Here is a 25,811-nt window from a genome sequence, read left to right on the forward strand (position 1 = left end):
GTCTATGTTTGCTGACTAACAAACATTCCCATTTCCTTGCATGATGATATGATGAGTAAATCAAACATACAAAATATTTGCATACAACACAAGCATATGAAAATAATAGTGCTCAAATTGGCTACAAACCTCAAAAGGAAGTAGTCCCTTCCTCTCACTTCAATAAACATCTTGAACCAACTTCACCTGAAGTAGTATACACAATGGTTGTTCTGACTCAACCTATATAATCCATAATAATATCCATAATCTTAATTTATAAACCTAATAACAGGAGCACGTTTCACCTTACATGTAAAAGTTTATGACTAGTGATTGAAAAAAAGGTCCTATGAGTGATTCTGGATCAAACCATAAAACCATGATATATATAAGATCAATTTAAAATATTGACCTCATGCTCAGCGAAACAGATTAATGTGTATCTTCTATTATGCCGTTGGTTTTTGTAATAAATGTTAGTTGGGCTTGTTGTATCCCTATTTTATATATATATTTTTTCTCGTCCTCTTTTATTGCAGAACTTTTTTTAATCTTTGAACTAATATCTTCTTTCATTTTATTGTATTTTTCTAGTTCACTTAGGATCAAACGAAACTCTTCTTCTGAGATTTTATTATCACTGAGTGCGGTGGAAATATGATCTTCTATTGTGTTCAACTTTGATTCAGCAAGGATTCTAATTTCATCATGTTTTTTTGCTTTACAATTTAGTTTGCGGTTTACAAATTTTAACATTGTTCCAACTGTTCCTGTAAGCACAGCTGCTAATTCAAGACCTAACACCACTGGTGAGGCTATGATGGTTGTCAACAACCCAACTCCTACTGCTCCTAATCCCATGCTAGTTGCCATTAGTGTGCTATCAGCTCCATCTATGTAGTTTAAAGCTCTATATTATTTATGTAGTGATGCTCGAATATCACGCTCTTGCTCTAGCAGACGTTTTATTTCACATATCTGTTTAAGTCGAAATCCATCTACACTCCCCTTTACATTTCCTTCTTCATCTATGGCTGGATATAACCCCATTCTATAATATATTTTATAAATTATGTTTTAATTATCGGTCATTTAATTTTTGATTGATATATTTGAAACTTCTACGGTTTAGATTATTGTACAGGTAAATGGGTGAAATATTAATAGGTATGTATTTATCTATAATACAAACTCCATTGGGGCTTATTAATGGCTCATAGCCTTGCCTTATTATGGTTCGGCTACGTTTATTCTCATGTCTTTTAAACCAAATTATTCTCAGTCCATCTAAAAGTATTCTTGGCTCAGAAATCTCTGCAAGATATATGTCTATAATTAATGTTGTGTTTGGTTTCATACCATAATTTGAATCTGAAAAAAAAACATGTTGGTAATCGTAAATACTGTGAATGACTAAACTGGTATTCAAGTCGACCGGACCTAAGATGTTACCAGTGTGACCTGGTATTCGCAATACTTGTATAGTATTATCTTTTAGGGGATTACAGGAAGTGAAAAGTATCCTGTTGTTTGTAATTTTGGAAACGAAATCATTTTGATTAAAATAGATGTAAGGGTTGGTTAGTGTTATTTTAATAAACCATTCAAGCTCTGCGAAATCTGCTGGACGCATTCGTTCATATGCGCCGTCCTTAAAGTATAGGAGGTATCGGGTGTCTTCTTCACCAGGTGAATTGAAATGCTTTGTGTCATCTAGATCACTGAGTATTACATTGGAGTGATTGCTTACCATTGTTTATATAACTGTTAGAAAATAGTTTCAAATTGTTTTTCTGATAATGACACAGGGGTTATTTTCAAACCAATAAAACTTATGCGTTCGTTTATCATATTATTGATTACAGATATGGTGTCTTCTAAATTAACGCGAATACCTTGTATGCTTGTTCGTGCTTCATGCATCATCCGAATACAAATAGAGCAAACCTGATTCTCATGTTTTTTATCGGAAGTGAGAGTGATTCCCTTCATGAGTATAACAGGTTCAGTTCTTGATTCACCTAGGTAGACTTGAATGGCCAGCATTGAATTAATTGGAAGTTTTTCTGGGAGGGTCGACACACCGTCGAATTCACTAACCAACTGCAATACCGTCATTTCCAATCCGGGTTTAACAGATAGCATGTGGGTTGCCATAGTCAAGACTGTTTTTATGATTATACTGCGTTTATATGATGGAATATAAGCAGGGTTCCGTTATTTACAACTTTGTTTACGTAGTGGTCTTTGTTTTCCATGAAAATGTATGGTGAAGTTAGTGCTATGTTGAGAAGCCAAGCGATTCGAGATGGTAACAACACAAACTTATTGTCGTCAGTAAGCATTAGATGGTACGTTTTGTTTTCTACAACGTTTACTCTTTGAAAGTCTTCTAAATTGAATAATTTACCACCAAAAGATGGATATATTCTCCATTCATCCTCGTTATTGGGAACTATATCATATTGTGTGTTGCTGATAGATCTTGATGTATCTAAGTTAAAGGTACTACCAGAATCACCACCGACGGTGGGAACTTCAACGCCTTTGTAAATACTGTTCATAAGCTTAAAAGCGTACATTTAACCATCTATTCCTGTGTCACCAAACCCTCTAGTATCACCCTGGTCTGACAAACCAATATTAATGCATGTTTTTATTCGCATTCCTGGGCCTTGCTTACTAGCCATTAGTGTATATGTAGTGTTACACTTAAGTATCCTATATTCATATCATTATTTTTTGTATCTAAAATTGATATTTTTAATTCAGAAATATTACAATTAATCAATTTTTTATACTGTCGCGATGAAAATGACTCAGTTCGTGCATCATTGTATTTTTCTGTTTTAACCGGGACAGCCCTCAACAACGTGGAAGGGTTGTCATGTTTTGTGTTACACGTTCTGCTAAGCTGATCGAGATGAACATATAGCTCTTGGTATGGAACTAGCTCTGGTACTTTCCTACCCGTGGCAGTCATATTAGGTTTTATTTCTTCTGCTGGTAATCCTAGTATATTAGGTTAGGTTAGGTAGTGGAGCATGCCTCTGGCGTCGTGGCCCTTGCATGTACCCTCTCGTTTCTCCTCTTGATTATATTGATGAATTGAGCCCATTCATTATTTCTGTTTTCAAGGGCTTCTTTAAGATTGTTGTTGGCTGTTGACCTGATTTCATCATATTCGGGGCATCTGAATAAGATGTGCTCAAGATCTTCCTCTTCTTGATTACAAAATGTGCAAATGGGGTCAGTTGCCAGATGATATTTGGCTAGATAGCTCTGACAGGGAAAGTGGTTCAGTCGGATTCTAGAGATGGTAACTTGATCCGTTCTTTTGATATTTTTGTAGAAAATTCTGTTGGGTTTTTCCTGCAGTTCAAAGTACTTTCGACCTTTGCTGTTATTGAGCCAGATATTTGACCATTTATCACTAGAGGTTTCCTTCACTCTGCATTTCAAACTAGGTAGAGATGACATAGGTTTTAGCAGAGGGCCACACTCAGATGCTTGCTTGGCAAGTTCGTCAGCCTTTTCGTTCCCAATAATCCCTACATGGCTTGGGATCCATTGTAGGCAGATGACAGTTTTCAGGGTTTGTAGCAGACTGTTGATGGCTTTGGTTTGATGGTAGTACTCAGTAGGTTTGTATGACAACAGAGTGTGCAGGGATGATAAAGAGTCCGTCAGGATGGTGTAAGGACCGGAGTTGGAAAGATCTTTAATTTCCAGCAAGGCTCTTTCTATTGCTGTAAGTTCTGCACTGAGGATTGAGCAGGGGGTGAGTGGAATGATGACACTACTCTCATCGTCTTGGAGATATATGCCTGCCCCAGCTTTTCCATTGTTTGGATCCAGGGAGCCGTCAGTGTAGATCTTTCTGTATTCTGAATATTTAGTCTGGATTAACTCCAAGGCTAGCATCTTCAACTTGACTGGGTTTTCTGACTTATTGGCTTGTTCTGGAATTGATGTTACTATGGTTGGAGGTTTCCATTGCCATGGTGGTATATCATTCATGATTGCTGTTGGAGAGAAGTTGGGGTCTGACCTAGAAGGGAGATAGATGTTTCTTTCCTTGAGTAGCCTGCTGGATCTTGCATAGAAGGAGTTCTTTGCTTTGTTTTTCTTGAGATGCCCTGGAGAATCTTTTGGAAGGAAGTGATTTTTAATCCTTCTGTTCAGGATAACTGATTCCGAATGGATCTGAAGTGGAGGGATGTTTGCTTCTATCTCAAGTGACCCAACTGGCGTGGTTTTCAGAGCACCAACTATGAGACGGAGAGCACAATTTTGTAAGGTTGAAAGTCTTTTCATTCTCGTTGGGCAGCATGATGACCAGATTTCCATGGCATATGACATCTTACTCCTGATATATGTCAGATAGAATGTTCTTAGGGTGGTAAAATCGGCCCCCCAAGCTTTTGATGAAATGACCTTCATGAGGTTCAGCCTCTTTAGACAGTCATGATGTAACCGGTCAATATGGGCATTCCATGTGAGTTTAGGGTCGAGTGTTAGCCCTAGTATTTTCGGATTTTTGTTGTAGCCTATTGACCGACCAGAGATTTGTATACCAAGTTTGTCAAGTGGCAATACATGTTTTCGTTTTCTGGTGATGACTGTGTATTCTGTCTTATCTTGGGATATCTTTAATTTCCACTTGGTTGCCCAATTGTTTATTGCTTCCATACATTCATTGGCATGCGTCACAATGTGGTTGAGATCTTTGTGAGTGATATATATGGAGCCATCATCAGCATATGTGACTTGTCCCAGTGGCTTTGAAACTACAGATGGTAGATCCTGCATCATGATGTTAAAAAGGATTGGGCTGATTATTGAACCCTGGGGTGTTCCAGTGTTGATGCTGATTAAGTCTGAATACTCATTACCTACTTTGGTTTGGATGTGTCTTTCGCTGAGGAAGCTTCTGATGAATTTAAGAAGTCTGCCACTTATTCCCAGTTCAGCTGCCTTTAAGGTGACTCCATCCCACCACACCTTATCAAATGCACCTTCTAGATCGATCAGGATTATAACCGTGTATTCATTCCTGCTTAATCCTTGATGACATTGTTCAGTTAGCTGCATGAGTGCATCTATGGTACCTGATTTTGGGCGGAAGCCACACTGAGATTTGTGAAAGATCTTTTCTGTCTCCAATTTCCATGTTAATCGTCTGGTGATCATCTTTTCCATGAGTTTACCTAGGCAGGAGGTGAGGGCAATAGGACGGTATGATTTAATGGCTAGTTTATCTTTGTTTGGTTTTAGAAGAGGAATTATTTGGCTAGTCTTCCATGCTGATGGATAAGTGCCAGAGTCCCAAATCTCATTAAACAGATTGAGTATGATGTCTTTTGCATTTGGTGGTAGGTCCATCAGCATCTGGTTGTGAATTTTATCAGGACCAGCAGCTTTTAGTGTCAGTTCTTTTATGGCAAGGTCCATTTCATGTCTCGTGAAAGGTTGGTCCTCCTCAGCCTCAGAAGAATACAGCAAATCTAGGTTGTCAGCAATATGTTGTTCACTATCAGAAAAGGTACTTTTGTTGAAATCCGTGTCAATGGAGGAACACTTGTTGGCATAGTGATTTCCAAATAACTGCGCCTTTTCTTTCGTGTCAGTGATCATTACACCATCATGGAATAGGGCTGGTTGACTTGAGTTGGTGTTGCCGTTGATTGCTTTTATTTTCCTCCAGATAGTATGGGAAGGAGTGTCTCTTGTAAGAGTTGAGATGAAATTTCTCCAACTAGTGGTTTTGGCGATCTTGATATCCCTCTTTACTTTGGCTTCTAGACATTTGTATGCTATTTTGTCCCTCAAGTTGCGGGTGCGTTTCCAAGTTCTTCTGGCTCTTCTTCTAGCCTTTCTGTCCTTGCTTATACTTTCATTCCACCAAGGTGCAGGTGGTCTCTTGTGAAGTTTGGTTGAAGGATAAGTTTCTTCTGCCACATCAACAATACACTTGGTGATTGATTCCACCTTCTGTTCAACAGATGAGTGTGTTATGATGGCTTGTGTTTCCTCAATCTGGTGTGCTAGTAGAGATGTGAATCCTTCTCTGTTAGCTTTTTTGATGTTGAATCTCACTTCTTTGGTGGTGTTTTGTGGGGAACCGGGAAGTTCTATCTCTGTGATGATTGGGAAGTGATCGCTGCCGAGAGTATCATCCACGGTTTTCCATGACTTTATTTGAGGGGCAAGATTTGGGCTAACAATTGTTACATCGATGGAGTCAGTATGCCCCGTTGAGTGGCTTTGATGAGTGTGCTCAGTACCATTGATTGGCAGGAGGTTGCTGTCAGTTATCCATGCTGAGAGTCTTGCACCAGATGAGTTGGTTTGGGTGCTGTTCCATTGGGTGCTTTTAGCATTGAAATCACCGGCTAGATATGAGTTGGTACCCTGACTGATATCATCTAGTTCGTTGGACAGCCTGCTACATCCTTCCCTGGCATAGATGGATGAGGCACAGAATGTGAAGTTTTTACAGACTGTGATATCTGCACTGATGTACTCTATGATCTCAGAGTAGTAGGTCTTTACATCTGACACTCCTAGATGACTTTTTGTCAATAGTGCTACACCTCCGCCCTCCTTGTTTGGCCTTGGGGAGTTATATAGGCAGTAGCCTTTGAACTTGTCTTGCCAGTTCTCATGTTCTGTTATTCTTGTTTCACTGAGCAGTGCTATGTCAATGTTTTCCTCCTGTAGGAGTAGCTTGAATTCACTAACTTTGTTCTTCAGTGACTGGGCATTCCACTGTAGTACTTTTAGAGCTTTAGTTTCATCATTTACAGCTTCTGAGTCTTGAGGTAGGTCTATGGTATTTACTTCAGATATAGAGGTTGTGTCATCTCGATAGTGGCGTGATTTTCTTTGGAGGTAATTGCAACCCAAACTACAAAACTGCCTCCATTTGTTTTCATGACATTTTTGTCGAATTAGTTGAAAAAGCGATTCCGCTGATTGTCTATCCGTACACCACATTTCGATTCTTTTGTTTCTCTTGACACCTCTTATCACCATTGGTATGTTGTTGCTTATCCCAAACTTACTTCGAGTAAGTTTGATGAGGGTTTTTCCATGTTTCTTGTCTGGAACAGCTCTCCATAACAACACTTTCAGTCTGTCAGGGTGTCCATGCTTTCCCACCTTAGGTGGTTTTGAGGTATGAGTATGTTGACCCCTGGCTTGTATGATAGGTTGGACAGTTTGAGTATCATTGACATTGTTCTCTTTCATGCAGTTCTCTGTATGTTTCTGATAACTCTTTTGGTAGACATACTCCTTGTTGCAATATTTGCATTTGTAGGTGTTACTTTTCTTTGCAACTTCTTTGTTCTGGCAACTGGCCTGATGTTGTAGGAGGTGTTTTGTCCTAACATACTGTTTGCCACATTTGGCACAGCAGTTGTTGGTGGTAGCTGATTTGTCGCTGGGAGTCCCACTACACTCCCGGCGCGGACCTTGTTGTTCCGGGCGACGTCCGATCCGGCATGAACATTTGTTTACTTTGATCATCATTATCAAGGGGAATTAGAGAGGGACTTGGATAAACCAAGCTTCTCAGGTGAAACACCTATTGGTGACACTTGACCATTGGACTCCTGTAGAATCTCCTTTGCTCAGAGAAAGTGTCCTTCTCACCATTTACCCATGGCTGGGGCATGGTTGGATCAATACCAGGGCATGTCCACTTGCCGGTGGGCCTGCATATTGAACCTCTGGGGCCCATGCTGCTCCGAGATCCCCTGTAGTTTAGCCTGTATATTATCCTAGTATATTTGCCAACGGTCGGCCTAGTCTCAGTTTGTTTACACTGTTGTTAATCAACACCACTGTTCTGTTTGAGTCATTTATTTTAAGTTCAGCTCCTAAAGGTTTAAAAATTTCATCGTTGAGAGAACATACGCTGTAGTGTCCATCGGTTATTAGGTGTCTGGCTCCATTAATAAACATCTTATTATTATTTTTACTAATGTTTGTCCATCATGGGTAGTATATTATATCGCATAGTGCTTTTTCGAGTTGACCAGATGTGTTATCAATAGCATGTGTGAGTTGAACTGCCTCACCATTCGTTATATCTGGAAGTGTAATGTACATATTATTATTATATAATATAAATATAATAATATGTATAAACCCGAAGTACGTTACTTAAAAAAACGATAATATAAATGCCTCCAACTTCACACATATGAAAATCTTAGTTGATGTGGATGGTTTGTATTTCAAAACCCAGTTTGTAGATGTGTTTGGGAAGTATACACTATTAGTTACTGATGACAAATTTGTCCACACCTGGTTCAGTGCTCCTATGCAGTTTTGGCAGAACCAACACAATTTCGCGAAATGGTGCGCTACAACTGGGTGCGGTCTGATGTTGACAGAAACTAGGCCTGATGCCTTGAGTAAATCAGTTTTCACGTTTCATGTATACTACCAGATTAGAATAGATATACTCAAAGAGATCAGCGCTCCACTTCCACAGGACAATGTAATGAACTACCCATATGACAGACGGGTTTACAAAAGGATTTGTAATGAATTCGGAATTGACCCTAAGACCGATTGGTGTTTACCAGGTATAAATCATGGTTTAGGAATTCCTTACAGTGATGGGCTCTCAGTAAAAGCATTTAAAAAAGATTTACTAACAAACTTGATGAAACGGAAAATGTTTAGTAGGGAAAATTTTTTCCATGCCTTAGATGATATCGCTCCTAAACCTACCAAATATGGACCAAAACCAGTTAAAGTTGCCAGCGATAATTTACTGAAACGAGGTATACTTAGGCAGGACTTTGGTCTGTTGAGAAATGGATGGAGAGATGATCATATCAATTTTAAAGGCGATGTTGGTTTCACTATTAAAAAAGTGGAGCAGCCTCTAGGTTCGGAAGATAATTGGAAAATATTTATGCTGGATACATCGAAAGGATACACTCGTGCTGGCATTGTCTGTTTAAACGATTCGATTAGAATGTATGTGTGGGCTATTCTAGGTGCACAATCACATAGGTATCATCGGTAATGGAACCGCTTATGAAGTGCAGAAACAATTCTTGGTTAATATTGAGGATGCTATAGCATTGCCGGTAGATCTACCTAGTGCTATAAAACGATACCAAAACACGTTGCAATATGCCAGGTCAAAAGTCAACTACGTTTTTGGTGTGGGATTGTATATGGCACTGAGTGACATGCAGCTGAGAATAAATAACACAACGGGATGCAACAATGAAATTATTACGCCACGGCCAATCAAAAATTGGGTGTTAATACCTGCATCAACATCTCCAGCGTACCACCATCAACGCATACTGGTGCAAAAGGGTATAGTGGTATCACCACCTGAGCCAAGGGTTAAACCAGGGGTATCCCCCACAGTATCCCCCACCGTGCAGGCGTCCAATCAACAACACATCGACTATAAAACAGCGTTAGTTGTCGGAGGTATTGCTGTCTGCTTGTTTCTTATTTGATTATAAATTCCTTAGCTATAACGCACACATGCCCACCCACAGTGACGTTGAATGCCCACAGATTTTGACTAAACCACATGACGGTTTTACCCAATGTACTGAGCAACTAGGAAACAATACTTCCTAGTATACCGGGCAGGGCTTCAGCAGCCTTACCAGCGAGTTTAGCTAGGGTTTCCACGACTGATTTGAGATGGTTTTTTTATCCAGTCTCTGATGTCACCACCACTCGGTGTTGGGTGTGGGGTAGCCCCAGTGGGGGATCCACCTCCAGTAACTGATACCACAATAGTTGAAATAATGAAACCTAATGCTGTCAGAACACTAACAATAGTGATACCTTGCTCACGGAATAAAATTCTAATCCTGTCAGCTAATGTTGTGTCCCCGTTCAGTATTCTATCGATGGTTTCCCGAATGCGGCTGATCTGAGTTCGAAGCTGTTCACGATACGAGGAAGCGGATTCTAATCGGGTACATCTCTCATCTTCTAAATTACTAATTCGTTCTGTGATACGACGCTTCATGTCATCTTCTTCCGTTTCCTTAAGTTTAACTTTTTCACTAGCGATGTGCTCATCGAGTTCATTCAGTTTTCCCATATTGTTCACTAGTTCTCCGTGTACGTGTTTCAAGGCTTCGTCTAGATCGTACAGTTCCCTCATTGGAAATTCAAATCCCGGTAATGGTTTATCCCAATGTTTACTCAACAGTTTTTCAATACTGTCCGATGCTTCTGTAGCACGCTGTGTTATGTCAGTGGGGGTGTCTTGCAGTCGGCTGTCCGAAGGACCACCCACAAGTTCAGATCATATGGTTTGCAGATCTTGAACAAACTTCGGAGGTATTTTAGGTTTTACATCACCGTAATCTGGCATGTTTAGTTTTTCGCGGATAAAATTGGGTATATAGTGCCTGGATACAGTTGATAAGGCAAGTGGTTTTTCAGTTTGCCTGTTAATTATGTCAATCTTTGGGTTATCCTTAATATGTAGGATGCCCTTACTATCTATAGTAAAATAAGAATAGTCTCAACCTTGAGGCTCAACATAGTTTTCATCACGTTTTTATCACTTTTTAATGCATCATAATAATCATCTACTGTTGTTTTTAACATTTGATTACTCAATGACAAACTAAATGAAGTATCTTCATCGTAATCAACATTAGGAGGAGCAGCAGCTCCAAAATCATCCATCTCAAAATCCGTCATATTTTTAAAATTATATTATATTAATATAAATATAAATTTTTTATTATAATAATGTCATATGGTAGAAAGCTAAATCCTTTCTGAAGATTAGGAGAACCTCTTGGCATTAAAGCCGTGCGTCAGTTGGTTGCTATTGCAAATAATCCCAGCAAGATAGACCAGAGCCAATTACTTGTGGTTAGATTCCCAAACTTGGGTGAGAATGATGTCATAGTACCAGGGACAGCACGATTAGCGTTTAATATCACGTTGACTTCAGAAAATCACAAACGTGAACTCTTGAATAATGTGGATTGTGCCATAAAAATTAGTGGTAACGAGGTGCTTAGTATAGATATTATCGATGTGTATTACTGTTACACAGATCTATGGAAAAGTAAGAGTGAACTTGATAATTGCGTCTAGCAGGGACTCTGGACTCGGTAACAAAACATTGAATAGGTTACTTATCAGGTATGTGTTCACGGCAGAAGAGTTAGGTAAAATTTCGGTTAGTGAACAAGCAGTCTGTGAAGCATATGGGAACAGGTTTTGTATCCCACTAGACTCTGAGTTACTAACTGGGCACACACCGTTTTACCAAGACGCATTGGGTGACAGGTTGGAATACGAACTCACGTTCAATGATTACAGCAAAACCGTGTGTTTACCAAACAGCAATGATAGTAATTATGAGGGTAGTTATGAGATAAACAACATATCATTAGAGTTTGATAAAGTGACTAGTCTGGATCTTGCCAGGAAGATTCGAAATCAGTACTCTGGAAAAATGACTATCCTGTACGATAGGATACTGAGACAAAGAATGGTAGTACACGATAAAAGTTACATGGTATGGAATTTCAATATGAACGTTCCAGCACGATCGATGAAAGGTATTTTAATCACACCCATGGAGGAATACGGTCAATTCGCAAGAGACAGTGAGAAATTTTTTAACCCAGAAATCACCAAAGTAGAAGTGACCATAGAGGGAGTGCCTAATCAGTTATTTAGCCATGGAATGAGAGCATACCAGCAGTGGGATGAAATAAAGAAGCTACCAGCGTTCAAATGAAACTCACTAGTTGACAACGTGGTTAGTGACCTGGATCTACACTCTGTTAATATCAGTGATTACTTATACACAAAGTATGCATTATGGTTGGATTTGAGATTGAAGGATGATAACACTTTACACGGTAGCGGTCGTTGCATTGAAAATTGAAGCAAGGGTATAACAATTCAAACAAGAGTCATCAGAAGATGACATATCCCCCTGGTCCCCACATATTTGAAAGGACAAATCTTCTGACAGTTACTTATTTTGTTTTTAGACCAAGTCTTAATTGATTGCATGCAATTCATGAAAAATATAAATGCCATATATCTGTAATAAAAAAAGGTCATCATTTCAAGATCTGTCTCATGTATCTGCCAAGATCTTTTGAAAGATATGAAATGGTTTTCGAGTTTTGCTCTGGAAACAAAGCCCATCCCCCCATTTTGAAACTAACCCCCGAAACGTTTCCATAGAAACGTAGAAAATAATAAATCACAAAAACCTGTAAATAGCAAAAGGCATCACTTTGGGGTCTGTCACACATATCTACCAAGTAACACTGACAGATATTAAGAAGTTTTTGAGTTCTGCTCCAGAAACGAAACACCCCTTTCACTTTTGAGACCGACCGACCGAAGTCCGAAACGTTTCCATGGAGACCGAGAAAATAAATCACAAAAACCTGCATATAGCAAAAAACACCACTTTAGGTTCTGATTGATATATCTACCACGTTTTGCGGAAAAATATTGAATGTTTTTTTGAGTTCTGCTCCGGAAATGAAGCCCACTCCACCATAAGACTAACACCAAAATGTTCCATGGAAAAACACAAAACACATAAATGCACAACCATAGGATTAGATTACTATATCTATCAAGTTTGGTCTAAAAATATTGACCATGCAAGTGTTTCTTGAGATTTGGGAACAGATGGTAATCACTTGGTGCCAGGTTTGGAGAGTAGGAGGGATGCGGCAAGATTTCGTACCCGCATTCCTGGACAGCAGCGGCTGCAATGCAAGAGGTGTGTGCTGGAGCATTGTCTTGATGTAGAAGAATACCACGTCTGATCTTGCCCCGGCGCTTCTTGATTGACTGTCGCACTTGCCTCAACAAGTTAGCGTAACATTCCCCATTCACTGTTCTTCCTTTTGGTAAGTATGTGGATGACGCCTTTGCTACTACCTTCTGCTTTGATCTGGAGGCTTTGAACTTTTTGGTCCTGGGAGAAGTGACAAGTTTCCATTCCATGGATTCTTGTTTGCTCTCAGATCATAGTGGTGGATCCGGGTTTCATCACAGGTTACTAGCCTAAAGTGAAAATCTTCTGGATTCTTGTTGTATCTAGTTAGCATGGAGTTGCTTATGGTGACCCTTGTTTGCTTCATTTCATCTGTAAGGATTCTTGGCACCCATCTTGAGCACACCTTAGACATGACGAGATGTTCATGAGGAATTGTCTCGATGGATCCGTGTGAAATGCCTGTGGTCTCCTCAAACTTGTGGAGTGTGATTCGATGATTTTCCAGCACAAGTCTATGCACTCTGTCAATGTTTTCCTGACTAGTGCTTGTTGTTGGGCGACGATGTTGTTCAAACTGGATGACTGTAGTGCTAATAGAGAGATAACAAAAAAGAGAGACATGCTCTCATACCTAGCATGTTCAGGCCGACATGCAAATCACAGCATCTGGGTGCTGACACAAAAATTCAACTTGTGTTGAAAGATTTGAGGGAGCAGATGCGTTGGGTGGCATTATTTCACTGCAAGGACAGGGATTCGTTCGAGGAGTGTTTGAGAGTGAACGATGTGATAAAACAGAACGGGAACAGCTGAAAAAACAGCTCGCTGAAACTAAACACGCCAAGCTAGTGTTGAAAACCGACCAACCAGTGGATAACCAAGTAATGGCCTAGCGGTGACCTACGGTCAGATTTTGTTTTAGTAAATTTTAGTAATGTTTTAGTAAATTTTAGTAATGTCTGGCCTTTATTTTTTATGCGATTTTGGTAAATGTTAGTAATTCTTTAGTAATTTTTAGTAAATTCTAGCATAAATGCCGGTTTTTGAAGTTATAATCAGGTGTAACCTAACTTTATATCTATGTATTTAGTGTATGTTGGTTATTATTTTATAAAAATGAAAACTAGATTGATGAATTACTAGAACAGGTGTTAGTTTCAGATGAACAAACGGACAACAAGCAACGAGACAGACTGGTAACACTCGTCATGTGTGGAAAGGGAAAACAATTATTTAGGAGATAACATCACTGCTGATAAAATTCAGAAAATGTCGGATGAGGAAATCAATAAATTATACGCTAGGTATGAGGCACAACTCGGGGCTGAGATGACAAAGGTTATAGGTTCCACTATTACCCAGATTTATACCGGCATAGCGTCTCACTTTTTAACAATCCAACCAGAACGTCGACTCTATTTGTGGGAGGACTTAGAGAAGGACCCGTTTATCGATAATGCCTTGAGCTATATCAGTTGTGCTTTGTATCACAAATACGGTATGTATCTAGCCCCAATGACGACAGCGATCATCATGGCAAAGCATTGTAAATTTGATAAAACAAAATATGATAATACTAATATACAAGATGGATGCTGCCTAAGAGATAACCAAAGAGGAAACACCGAGTCCTGTGGACAGTCCCCAGGAACCAGTGACACAAGTCACCAAGAAGAAGAACCAGAAAAGAGTTGAAGCTGGTAGAAAAAATGCCTTAGCAAGGCATAACAAACAAAATTAAATGTGGTGTCCTGCGGAGTGGGGATACCCCACATCCCTGTGGATAGCCGTAAGTGGCGTAGTAGCCACTGCTACTGTTTCATTATATATGTGGTGGGGCAAACCTCACCCACCACAACCAGTTGCGGACAGCCAAGGGGGTGCTGGGTCCTATGGACAGCCGACTGCAAGTCCCCCATCAACCATCATATTATGTTATAATTAAAATTATATATTTTCCTTAATATATATTATGTCTAAGAGAAAAACATTTGTTAACAGTAGGATACGCTCGGTTGACTAAAACGATTATAAAGTGAGTGAGTGACTTTGGTTCTACGCTGCTTTTAGCAATATTCCTGCGATATCATGGCAGGGGACACCAGAAAATGGGCCTCATACATTGTACCCATGTGGGGAATCGAACCCGGGTCTCTGGCGTGATGAGCGAACCCTTTAACCACTAGGCTACCCTGCCACCCCAAAATGATTATAAAACAACCGACTATAATGCTCGACTTCGACTTACAAGATATTTTTATGCTTACTATGAATATTGGTATGGCGATGGCCACCAAGGTCGTTTTAGTAAAGCAAGGTATTATACCTGAAAATATTTTAAAGTAATGTATATAACATGGCTACGATAGCAATGATAGCTGGTAGGACTCTCGTGAATGCCCTAGCATTTTCTGGGACTAATTTTCTATTTTCACAATTTGGAGGATCAAATGCGGCTGAGGTAGAAGCGGAACGAAAACGATATGATATAGCCATAGACAAACTACAGGCCGCACATGCTGAATACGCTATGAGACGAATGAAGAGACTAGATCTTATCAATACTCAATTCTAACGTGAAAGAATACTACGTGTTAACTGGTAAACAGCTAGAACCATTAGGTATAGAACCAACGATTTCTCAGTATTACACTCCTTCAGAGGGGCAGAAAGATCGTGAGTTGGTATTCATGCTTTTGGGGGTAGCTGCGACATTGTTAATCGTTAAACAGTTAGAGTAATTACAGAAAATATTATATGAAAAATGAGGACAGCACCATATACTTGTCAGTGGGTGCTTATGGGGAAAACTGATATTTGTGGTAAAGGAAGCAAAGTTGAGGGTTATTGTTTTTTCCACCGTAAAGGTTATACCAACTATATGTGTTTTGTGTGTGGTATAGGAGTTAAAGGTCATTACCGATTATGTAAAGCTCATGGCACGGATAAGAAACGATTTCAGCTTATTTATGAGAAGAAAAAAGACTACATCAGCGAAGATAAACGTTTGTTAAAGATAAATGTATAATTTTTTTTCATCCCAGCGGTATAATTCGTAATTCCTCGCGGACGAATCCTCTACGTTGTCCATTTTGTAAGAAGTACAGGTTAGGTTACCCGTCTTTGATATCCACTCTCTCGATATTGTACGTTTTCATAGACCATATAGGATCTGTAGCACTTTTACGGGTGTCTCCCTCGTATTCACCTGGTTGATATAAATATCTAACAATCGCGTGATCTGGAAATTTTTTTCTGTGGGAGGGGAGCCCCACACCCCTGCTGCCTCCAATATAACGGATTTCATACGGATTGCGTCTACTGGTCTCTTATCTAGTATCTAGTAGTCTAGTCACTTGAAGGTCAACCACACGAGGAAGTTGTACTACCCATTCAGTGTTTCTATGTTGGGGATCCTCTAAATCACGTGAATATTGGTGTGCAAACAATCGTTCAGCTATGGTGCAATTGAATCTCTCAACTATGGCTTGGTTTCGATGTTCCCCAACCGCACCCCTCCTTATCTCAACATTGTGTTTGGCTAGAAGTTGTGACACGGCACCCATAAATTCGCAGCCAGGATTGACTTGCAACTCCGATGGCCACGTCAACGGATTGCGTTTGTATATATGTTTGAATCCGCGGGCTATTTGTGACACATCCTTCGCGGTTAATGGTTCGGCTTCCTTATAGCGGCTAGCTACATCTATAACTGTTTGTGCATACTTGTAGGTTTGTGTCATGTCGTGACTACATCTACAACTGTCAGGGCGTACTTATAGGTTTTACCTCTGACCGTGTCGTGTGGAAGAAGCAACAAGTCGGCCTGGTAAACTTGATTAGGTATATGAATACCGAATTTTCTCCTGGGTATGTATTTCAGTGCTGGTAAGTAAACTTGCCATATAGCTTGTTTCTGTAATCAGGCTTTTGCTTTTTCTTCCGAAGATAATTTTTTAATAGCGTCTGCTCCTTTCCAATATCCTCGCGGGCTGTAGTAAATTTTCTCTATTATATATATGTTCTTTAAATATTTAGTGGTGGGACACCCCCCACACCCCCAGAGATCAAGGAGGCATAAGCATAGGTATTAATACCATCTGAAGCTATCCATCGTTTTGTATCCATAGAGACGTCTTATTTAAAATTAATCCATATATCTTATGCCCATCACTACGAAGTGTATTCATTTGGTGTTTAAACGTTTTCTTCTCAATTAGAGCCTGTTGTGTATAAGGTATGCTTAATATGTTGTTTTACCACATTCTATTTCACACCTTTAGCCTTCCTTTTTTCAGCATCGTCTGCTTTCTTGATGGAATACATTTTAGGTCTCAATCCCACGTATTCAGCGATTGGTGTGCCTGCACATTCATCCTTCATCTTACCTAACACCTTTTTGTTGACTTGACTGTACATAGGGTGGTCTCTCGGGTAGTCACTGGTATCATACCGGTTTATACTGGTATTCATATCCTCATACACATCCTCTGTTTGATTCTCCATTAATAATGAATCGGTATCCGTGTACAACACTTCACATCTGTCTCCATACTGCTTCTTTGGCACGTTATAGTAAAAGTAGTACATCAGATGTTTGGATAAGTCTAGAATACTCATAGCTACGTAAACAGGGCGATTAAGTTTTATATGGCTCTTTTTCATATGTATAGCTGCCAAGTCATCATCGAAAATAGTACTTCTATGGTATGCAGGACTGGCTATCAGTTTCCTGAGCTTGTCTTCCTTTCTTGACCGGACTAGCTTGACATTAACTCGTTTTCTTAAAGTCTCCATTGCTTTTCCAAATACACAGTTGTTCATGAGTTTGTATAGGTTTTTCTCAAAGCCGTTAGTAGCTATCTTTCTCAGATCTGTGTTCATTCTAATATAGGGTTCCATCCAGGGGCTCTGATCAAACTTAAGTATCCTATGTACTTTTGTAAGCTTCATACCAAGTGATAAATACAGCTGTAACGATATACTTTGGGTTTTTTTCATCAAATTAGGTACAAGTTTTTCCACATTTGCTAGCGGACCATTCATCAGGTTAGGTTGGTACTCAGACATCCAGTCTTGGTTAACTCTCAACCTTTCAGGAGCTATGGGGTAACTATTGTGAGATCTATGTAATTCCTCTGGGTATTCTAAGTCCACTTCAAGTATATAACCTTTGTTTGAATCTGGTGTAATGCTCATGACATCCATCTGCTGGTCAGTCAACCATTCAAATCCACCCGTAGGTAGATATTGACTCATAGCCCAGCCATAGAGGTTGTTAGCATCAAGGTATAATAGGTAGTTTGAAGGTTTAGTAGGGTTGTATCCTGTTACATACTTGTTATTAGCTTTAGCATAATGTTTTGATACCATGGAAATACCACCACGTAATCCTTTCTCAATAAAAATATGCATGTCGTAATCAGTAAATAATTCTAATTCTACACCGTTTTTCTACCGTAAAGCATCCCATGAGAGTCCAGGACTTCAATAATACCATGCTGGATCCAGCTCATATTGTTTCAAACACATTTTTCTAAATATCTCAAAAACATCAGCTAACAATAACACATCTGTTTTTAAATATAAATCATGGTAATCACCCATTATTTACAGTTTAAATTTTCCCACACGTTTATAGCATGTTCATAATCATCTTGTGAAACAGATGCATCAGAAAGCTTACTGTAGAATCAATCAATTGGAGGTATTTGTGTCTCATTATACTTAGACCAGTAGTCCATGAATTCATACGGGTAGATTCCCTTACGTAGCAGCCAACATCTAGTTTCATCTTCTGTGGACCGATTACTTATAGCCAAGTCGTTAGGGTTATTTGCCTTGACCAAGCTGTCTAGAGAAGACAATAGAAACTGCACACTATATTTGAATCTCAACCTGTTTAGTGGAAAGGATATATATCTTTCCACGCTGTTTGGAATACATGATATGTTACCTTTGACTTTTGAAATAGCTTGCACACAATCAAGTGTGAATCATACCCACGTAAATTATGAAATACCACTGGAATGTGAATATGTTTCGGATTTATCCTTAGCTTCAAATTACATTCATTGTGAGCAGCACCTCTGTATTTACCTGTAATGTGACGGTGATCTCTAACTGAATCCCCATTCAGAGGTTCACAACAAACATGACAATGCATGCTTTCCTTGTGTGTTTTCATATCTTCTTGCGTAATACGCATTGGAATTTTGTTGTATAAGTTTTTCGTAATCTTTTTCTCTTCTTGCTGTAAACATTGCAGAAATTCTTCAGCTGCACCTGGGCCTCTATAAATAACAGGAGGGTTAGTTTGACCATCGCAACGATTGACCACATAACCGAATCCACATGCTTCGTGCACCTGTACTCTTTGTGGGGAAACTTTGATTAGGGGATTGTGCTGCTGTATCAATTGGTTTAATGATAGCTTCGAAATCAGCGTAAATATAAATATATGGTACTGGCATTTTATTTTTGTGGTTAGTAAATTCTAAAATATTATTATTTTCCCTCGACATATCTACCCGTATGGCTGTCTCCCCTACACCTAAGCAATCATCCCTATGTGAATCCAGTAGATCTGACCCGTGAAGGCACCTTTCACAAAAGTGTTTCTTTCCCCCGTGTTTTGATTGATTATACAACAGTAGGCTAAAATTTTGTATCCACGTATAGTGATATTTTTCACCTTGTTGTACCATAAATATATTAATTATTTTATGATCATCCTTATACACTAAAGGACTTATCCTGTGCACTACTACGTTTTTACCTTCGTGTCCGAATATAGCTAAGTCTGGATTTTGTTTTTCTATTTTTGGGACCTGAGAGATAGGGGTGGGTTAATCCATACCTTCCCAATTGATACCATCATCTTCTGGGTAACTGGAAAGTCTGTCAGAATATATTTTAGATGGAAATTTAGCAGATCTTATCGCTATCCTCATACAATTATCACCAGGGTTTTTAACGTTAACCATAGCATGTTTTTTCTTAAAACACTCAGGCAGTGGTAAGTACTTTCCACCTCTCATGATCAGTGGTACATAGTTTGCTATATCCAGATAAACCATGTTAATCTTATAAACGACCCAACCTGACCCCCTGTTAGTGTAATGTTCTAGTGTTTCTCAAATTTTTTCAAATGATCTATCTATAGAAGAGTTGGTAGTGTCAGGTTGCGTTCTTGATTGCCTCTGAAGAAAACATTGTTGTATTCACTTGCTTCATTTGCCTGTTGTTTTTCAAGTGCCATCTTTAATGTTAGCTGAAATTTAATACCTCTTAAATCTTTCATTTCTTGGTTTACTTTTTCAAATACCAATTGTTTTATATCTTCATTGTCTATATTTCGTTGAATTTCCATCTTCCAACCTCTCACATATTTTCCTAATTCAGTAGGTATGAATTGTAATTCTACAGGTTTTTGTTCCTTCAGTAATTCGATGAGTTCATATTTTCTCATACGAGAATAACCTCGTATTCCTCTTTCACAAACTTTTTTTATGAGCTCTTTCACAGTAGGTGTTCTTTGATACCTTAAACCTAACAAATCTAATAACTCATGCTTCCTCATGCGAGAATAACCTTTAAGACAATGTTCATATGCTTTTTTCTTCCGTTCATTCACTGTAAACATGTTGCATGCACAGTGATTATATTGAAGCACTTCTCTAAATGGTTGACTGTCTAATGTGATACTGTATCCATTCACAGCGTAAGCTTGCTGGATAGAAATTCACATTTAGACTTTTATGTTTTTAATTAGTATACCAAGACAATACACGTAGATGATTTTATTACAACTTGTGAAAAAGCAATTGAAAATCATACTTTATCCGACTTGTTAACGTTTGATTGGGATAGGACAATAACAAGGAATGATACAAGTTATGTAAAAATTTATTTTGACAAGAAATTACTCAGACTTAGGTTCAAAAATGAAATTCAATCGAACAGAATTTTACCTAAAAATGACAGGTTTAACTATATCAATAACAAAAACACACACAATTCCAGATTCAGATAAAAACCCACAAGAGTCTTCATTATTTAAAGCTATTTCATATATTTCTAGGGTAATCCAAAAAGAAATTACAAAAAAAATTATATGATAAAAGTAAACCAATTATTATAAATGGTAAAATATCTGGTTATTATCGATTAAGGGAAAATGAAAAAGACCCAGATCAGAGTAATATTCATAGACTTCTTGTTAAAGGTTCAAAATATTCAGGGGTGGTTGATGTTAGTTCTTTATGTATTAATAGTACTGGTACTTCACTTGTTGTTAAGTTACAAGCTGCGATTGTAGAAAAGTGAGAAGATAAACATAAAGATAATTTAGATGAATTACTAAATGATGAAACAGAAGAGAAGGTCACTGATAATAAATATTTAAATTGATCTTATATACATTATGAGATATATGGTTTGGTCCAGAACCACTCATAGTGCCTTTTTATCACTAATCATAACTTTTTCATGGAAGATGAAAAGTGGTTCTGTTATGGGGTTTATAAATTGATGGAAGGATAGGTTATTATATTATGGATTATATGGGCTGAGCCAGAACAACCATTGTGTATACTACTCCTAATCAGGTAACAGCTTTACCCCCTGGATGCCACAGGGACATATATGTCCTTTATCTTCAACCCTCACTGAAGTAGAATAAAATTCTAAATATATCATGCACACACATATAATAGACAGTTTTGAATTCCTTGCAAAATTCCCTGTTTCTTGATAACATCCACTACAGTAATATTCGTTTATAACGAACTCAAAGGGACTGTTGTTTTCAGTTCGTTGTAAGCGAAGTTCGTTCTAAGCGATTCAGGAATGTTCGTGAATATTCGGAAATTACCGAGAATCGTCACCACGCCACTGGTTTCAGACAAGATCATGTTCACACAGAAAATAAAATTAGATAAAACCAACGAACATATAATTGTCATGGATCATTCATTTCATCATCGATCATGTATTTTATTACGCATCTTTAACAAAATCGGTAATTTTGTGCTTCTGTGACGTCAGCCAATCATCAACTGACTTGCTGTCAACAGACGAGCTTTCTCCGTGTGTCATGGCTGAACATATCCCTCGTCGCTTCTTAAATCTCTCTAACCACGACTGATTGGCCTTGAAATCTGTATGTCCAAGTCTGCTGTCATGTCAGTCTTGGATTTACCGCCTGCATCTACAGCTTGGATGATTTGGTATTTTTGTCAAGATCAAGAGCTTTGCGTTGCTGTGACAAGCCCATCCATGCTGACTTGAAAGAAAGACTTCCCACATCGCTATTTATGCCTTGACAATGTCAACAAGATTCACAAGATTAAATAAATGATAACATTTCACAGGTAAGTTTATTTTATTATCCCCTTGATCCCCTGTGAAGAAGCCTGTTTGTTTTCACAAGCTAATTGGTGACACGTGAGATGACACGCAAGTGGATTCGGATCAGCTGTTCGTTATAAACACGTCAATTAACGCGTGAAATAGCACAGAGGGCCCATCAATTTGTTCGTTGTAACAGATAATTCGTACTATCAGTGTTCGGTGTATACGGTAGTTAATTCATAACAACATATAGGAAAGCAGTCGGGACTTCTGAATTTGTTCGTTGTAACCGGCAATTCGTTGTAAGCGTGTACGTTATAAGTGAACTTTACTGTATTATCTCAGACCATGTTAAAGTGCATAAGATAACCTCTCAAAAATAGCTTCATTATAAATGTCACCATTTTTCTACACTATACAAAATCGCGATTCACAGCGTTTTTTTATGTATGTTTTGAAATGTGAAAATCAGATAATTACTGGGTGTACTGAATTTCAAAAACAGCATATTAATTATCACTGATATAAAGTTTTCATGTAACCAGTAATGAGAATTCAGAAACATCGCCAATGAACCCAGAATCGGTTGGGATGCCTTCAAAAATACACTTACATGAATGCCGAAGAGCACTTTCCGCCATATTAGATAGTGTTCACAAAATCAAGTTTTGAGAAGGCCAGTATTGAGACTATTACATCACGTATATTTCATTGTCAGCTGTGGCAAATATGTCATTGAATTCCCCATACATCTTAGAATCAAATTACAAATGGTCTTTGTCACCAATACCAACTGTCTAGACAAGAGTCATCAGAGGATGATATTTCCCCCCGGCCCATACATATTTGAAATGTCAAATCATCTGACAGGTACTTGATAATTTTTCAGACTAAGTTTGAATTGTTTCCCTGGAAGTCATGACAAATATAAATGCCATATATCTGTAAACAGCAAAAGGCACCACTTCAAGATCTGTCCCATATATCTGCCAAGATCTGTTGAAAAATGATTACAGGTGGATGGACAGCGCCGATTATATCCCCCGGCATTAGATACCAGGGGAGGGGGTACTTGACATGGAACATTTCCATTTTGTTTTTATTCATTTGTGGCAGCATTAAACAGAATCTTTTTTTTCATCGCAAAGTGTATGAAATCTTTGTGTGAAAAATGATTCACTTTAGAAATCTATAAAACGTCCAGATATTACAATTCAATACACTATAAGCTCATAAGTTTTTTATAAAGTTTCAAAAATCATACAAAAAAAGGTAAATGTAATTTTCTGAATAAAATTGATCTTTTATACTTATCCTGACCATGCTTAATTGCTTATCTCCTCTTCCTGGCAAAGGTAGTAGAACACATGAAATCCCTTGACGTTCCCTTCTAAAAGAAGCGGACGTTAAAATACACTCAACCATGAGTAGCCTCCCTTTACCCATGCACACAGTCAGCTGATCAGCCATGATTGTCACTCTCTCCTTCATAATTGCCTGACACGAGAATTATAGGAATTCAGCGTGCCTGTGATGGGCGGCTGGGAGGGATTTTGTCATGAGTCAGGATAAGTATAAAATATCAATTTTATTCAGAAAATTACACATTTTTACTTATCCTGACTCATGATTGATTGCTTACAGAATCCGATGGAAACAGCGTTGGGTCAGGCCACGCTGGATTCTGCTGGCTGTCAAAATTACATCCAGTAACTTCACCCATTTGGGAACTTGTAACGGGGATAATTCGGTTCTGTTCTTCTAATGTTCCTTGTTCATTCTGGTGAGATTACATCTTCTTGTCTTTCATAGAAGGCTTCACTGACTGGCACGTGATGACTTCAAAAGTAACTAGCTTTCTGCTAGTTTCTGCTGCAACTAAATGTCAGGATATAGCAATCAAGACTAGTTGTGACCCTTCTTCATGTACATGTATCTTCACTACGAGTACAGGATCATAATCACTCATGCTAGTCTGTTCAAGACGTGCGCATGGACTCTAAACCATTATATGCCCCAGAGCGTCTGGCTTCCACAAGTCATGTGACCAATCGGGTGAGTGAACTCGGCACCTCCGGGGAGCTGTTAGTTGCTGTGCAACAGCAAGAGGCCCAAATTGGTGAATGCCAGTGACGTCCCGCATGACTACGTCTCCTAGGCAATGGTTGGCAAACATCGTGTTTGATTTCCAAAAGCAACCCTCCATTATAGTTGATAATGAGCAATTCCCATGTAGTGCTAGTGTAGAGGCCAAGGCTCTGACTTCATGTGGGTTGGAGGCTCGCGGAGGCTCCAATTCTGCTGCTTTGTAGGCTTTCAGTACATCAGCTCTGATCCACACTGAGATACTGTCGCGGAATACTTCCATAGGTGTCTCAGTAGATATAGGGATGAACAGGTGCTTGAAACAGTGTCTTCTAGACTTGGTGTGTGCAATGTACATCTTCAGTGCTCTGACTGGACATTGTGTATCATGAGGTCGAAGGATTGAAGACAAGACTGAATTGTCTGTCTGGTTGACCTGGCAGTTGATTTTCGCAATAAAATCCCATCGTAGACCCAGGTGAGCTGTCTCTTGGTGACTTGCATCAAACCTTGTTTTGATTGAAGTCTAGAGCATGAATTTTTGACATTCGTGCAGCTGTAGGCAAGGCAAGTAAAAAACATTGTCTTCTGAGTTAGCAGTTCAGTTGAGGTCCGGTCAAGCGGCTCATACGCATCACTTGTGAGATGTTGGAGTACAATGCTTAGATCCGATGCAGGAGCTCTAAATCTGCATTGTTGATCTTCCAACTTGACGGAGCGTATTGAGACGAGTAGCTCGAGTGCAGCTTGGTCCCTGTTTCCATGGTGACAACTGAGCTGAGAGCTGCCAAGTATGTCGACACATTCAGACCTCCGGAATGGCGTAGATGGCATAGAAAATCTGCCATCTGAGGATGTGTCGCCTTCATCACCATGAATCCTCTCTTCCAGCGTATGCCTCAAAGTGTGTTCGCTTGTCATCATACAGGATGCGAGTGGATTTCTGTAAGGCTAATGTAACTGCTGTTGCTGCTCTCGCCGAGTATCCTCTGTGCTTTAAACAGGTCTTGATATGGTCCATCGTGAAGTTTGAATGCAGACACCTTGTCGTGTGCCTGTTTTGTGTGAGGATGGATGAGAGATTTTTCCAAATCTGGTAATTGCGGCACTGGTTGTCCTAACTCTTCTATAAGTGATGGAAACCAATGTCTCGTTGGTCAGTAAGGCACAACCAAGATCAGTTGTAGCCCCTTCGTCTGTTTGATTTTCTCAATGACACTTTGGTAGCAGCACTGGTGGGGGAAACGCAAACACGTTTAGTCCTTCCCACGGGATGCTGAGAGCGTCTGTAGCCCAGGCTAAGGGATCTGGTACAGGTGACACAAAGGTTGTTGTCCGTTAGTGGAACCTTGTTGCATATAAGTCTATTTGTGGCGATCCAAATGTCTTGATGATTAGTTGAAACGCCTCTCGATGCAGCATCCACCCTGTTGGTAATGGATGAAGAGGACGAGATAAGGCGTCTTCCATGATGTTGCTCACTCCTGGACATGCTTTTATTTGGAGATTTAGGCTGTCGACCATGTCGAGCTGAAACAGGTGAAGTAGAGATGGCGATCTCATTGGTTCTTGCTTGTTTATGTGGAAAGCCACTGTTGAGTTGCCTGTG

The 25,811-nt window shown here is 39.1% G+C and overlaps 1 protein-coding gene across 1 annotated transcript in view; it reads right to left on the reverse strand.

Annotated features, from left to right (window-relative positions):
- Positions 1 to 25,811, reverse strand: part of LOC137295441 (unconventional myosin heavy chain 6-like) — a 468,840-nt gene that overhangs the window by 103,011 nt on the left and 340,018 nt on the right. The gene's annotated exons all lie outside the window — the stretch shown is intronic.

The sequence above is a fragment of the Haliotis asinina genome, chromosome 8 (genome assembly GCF_037392515.1).
Source record: "Haliotis asinina isolate JCU_RB_2024 chromosome 8, JCU_Hal_asi_v2, whole genome shotgun sequence".
In the NCBI taxonomy this organism is placed as follows: Eukaryota; Metazoa; Mollusca; class Gastropoda; order Lepetellida; family Haliotidae; genus Haliotis; species Haliotis asinina.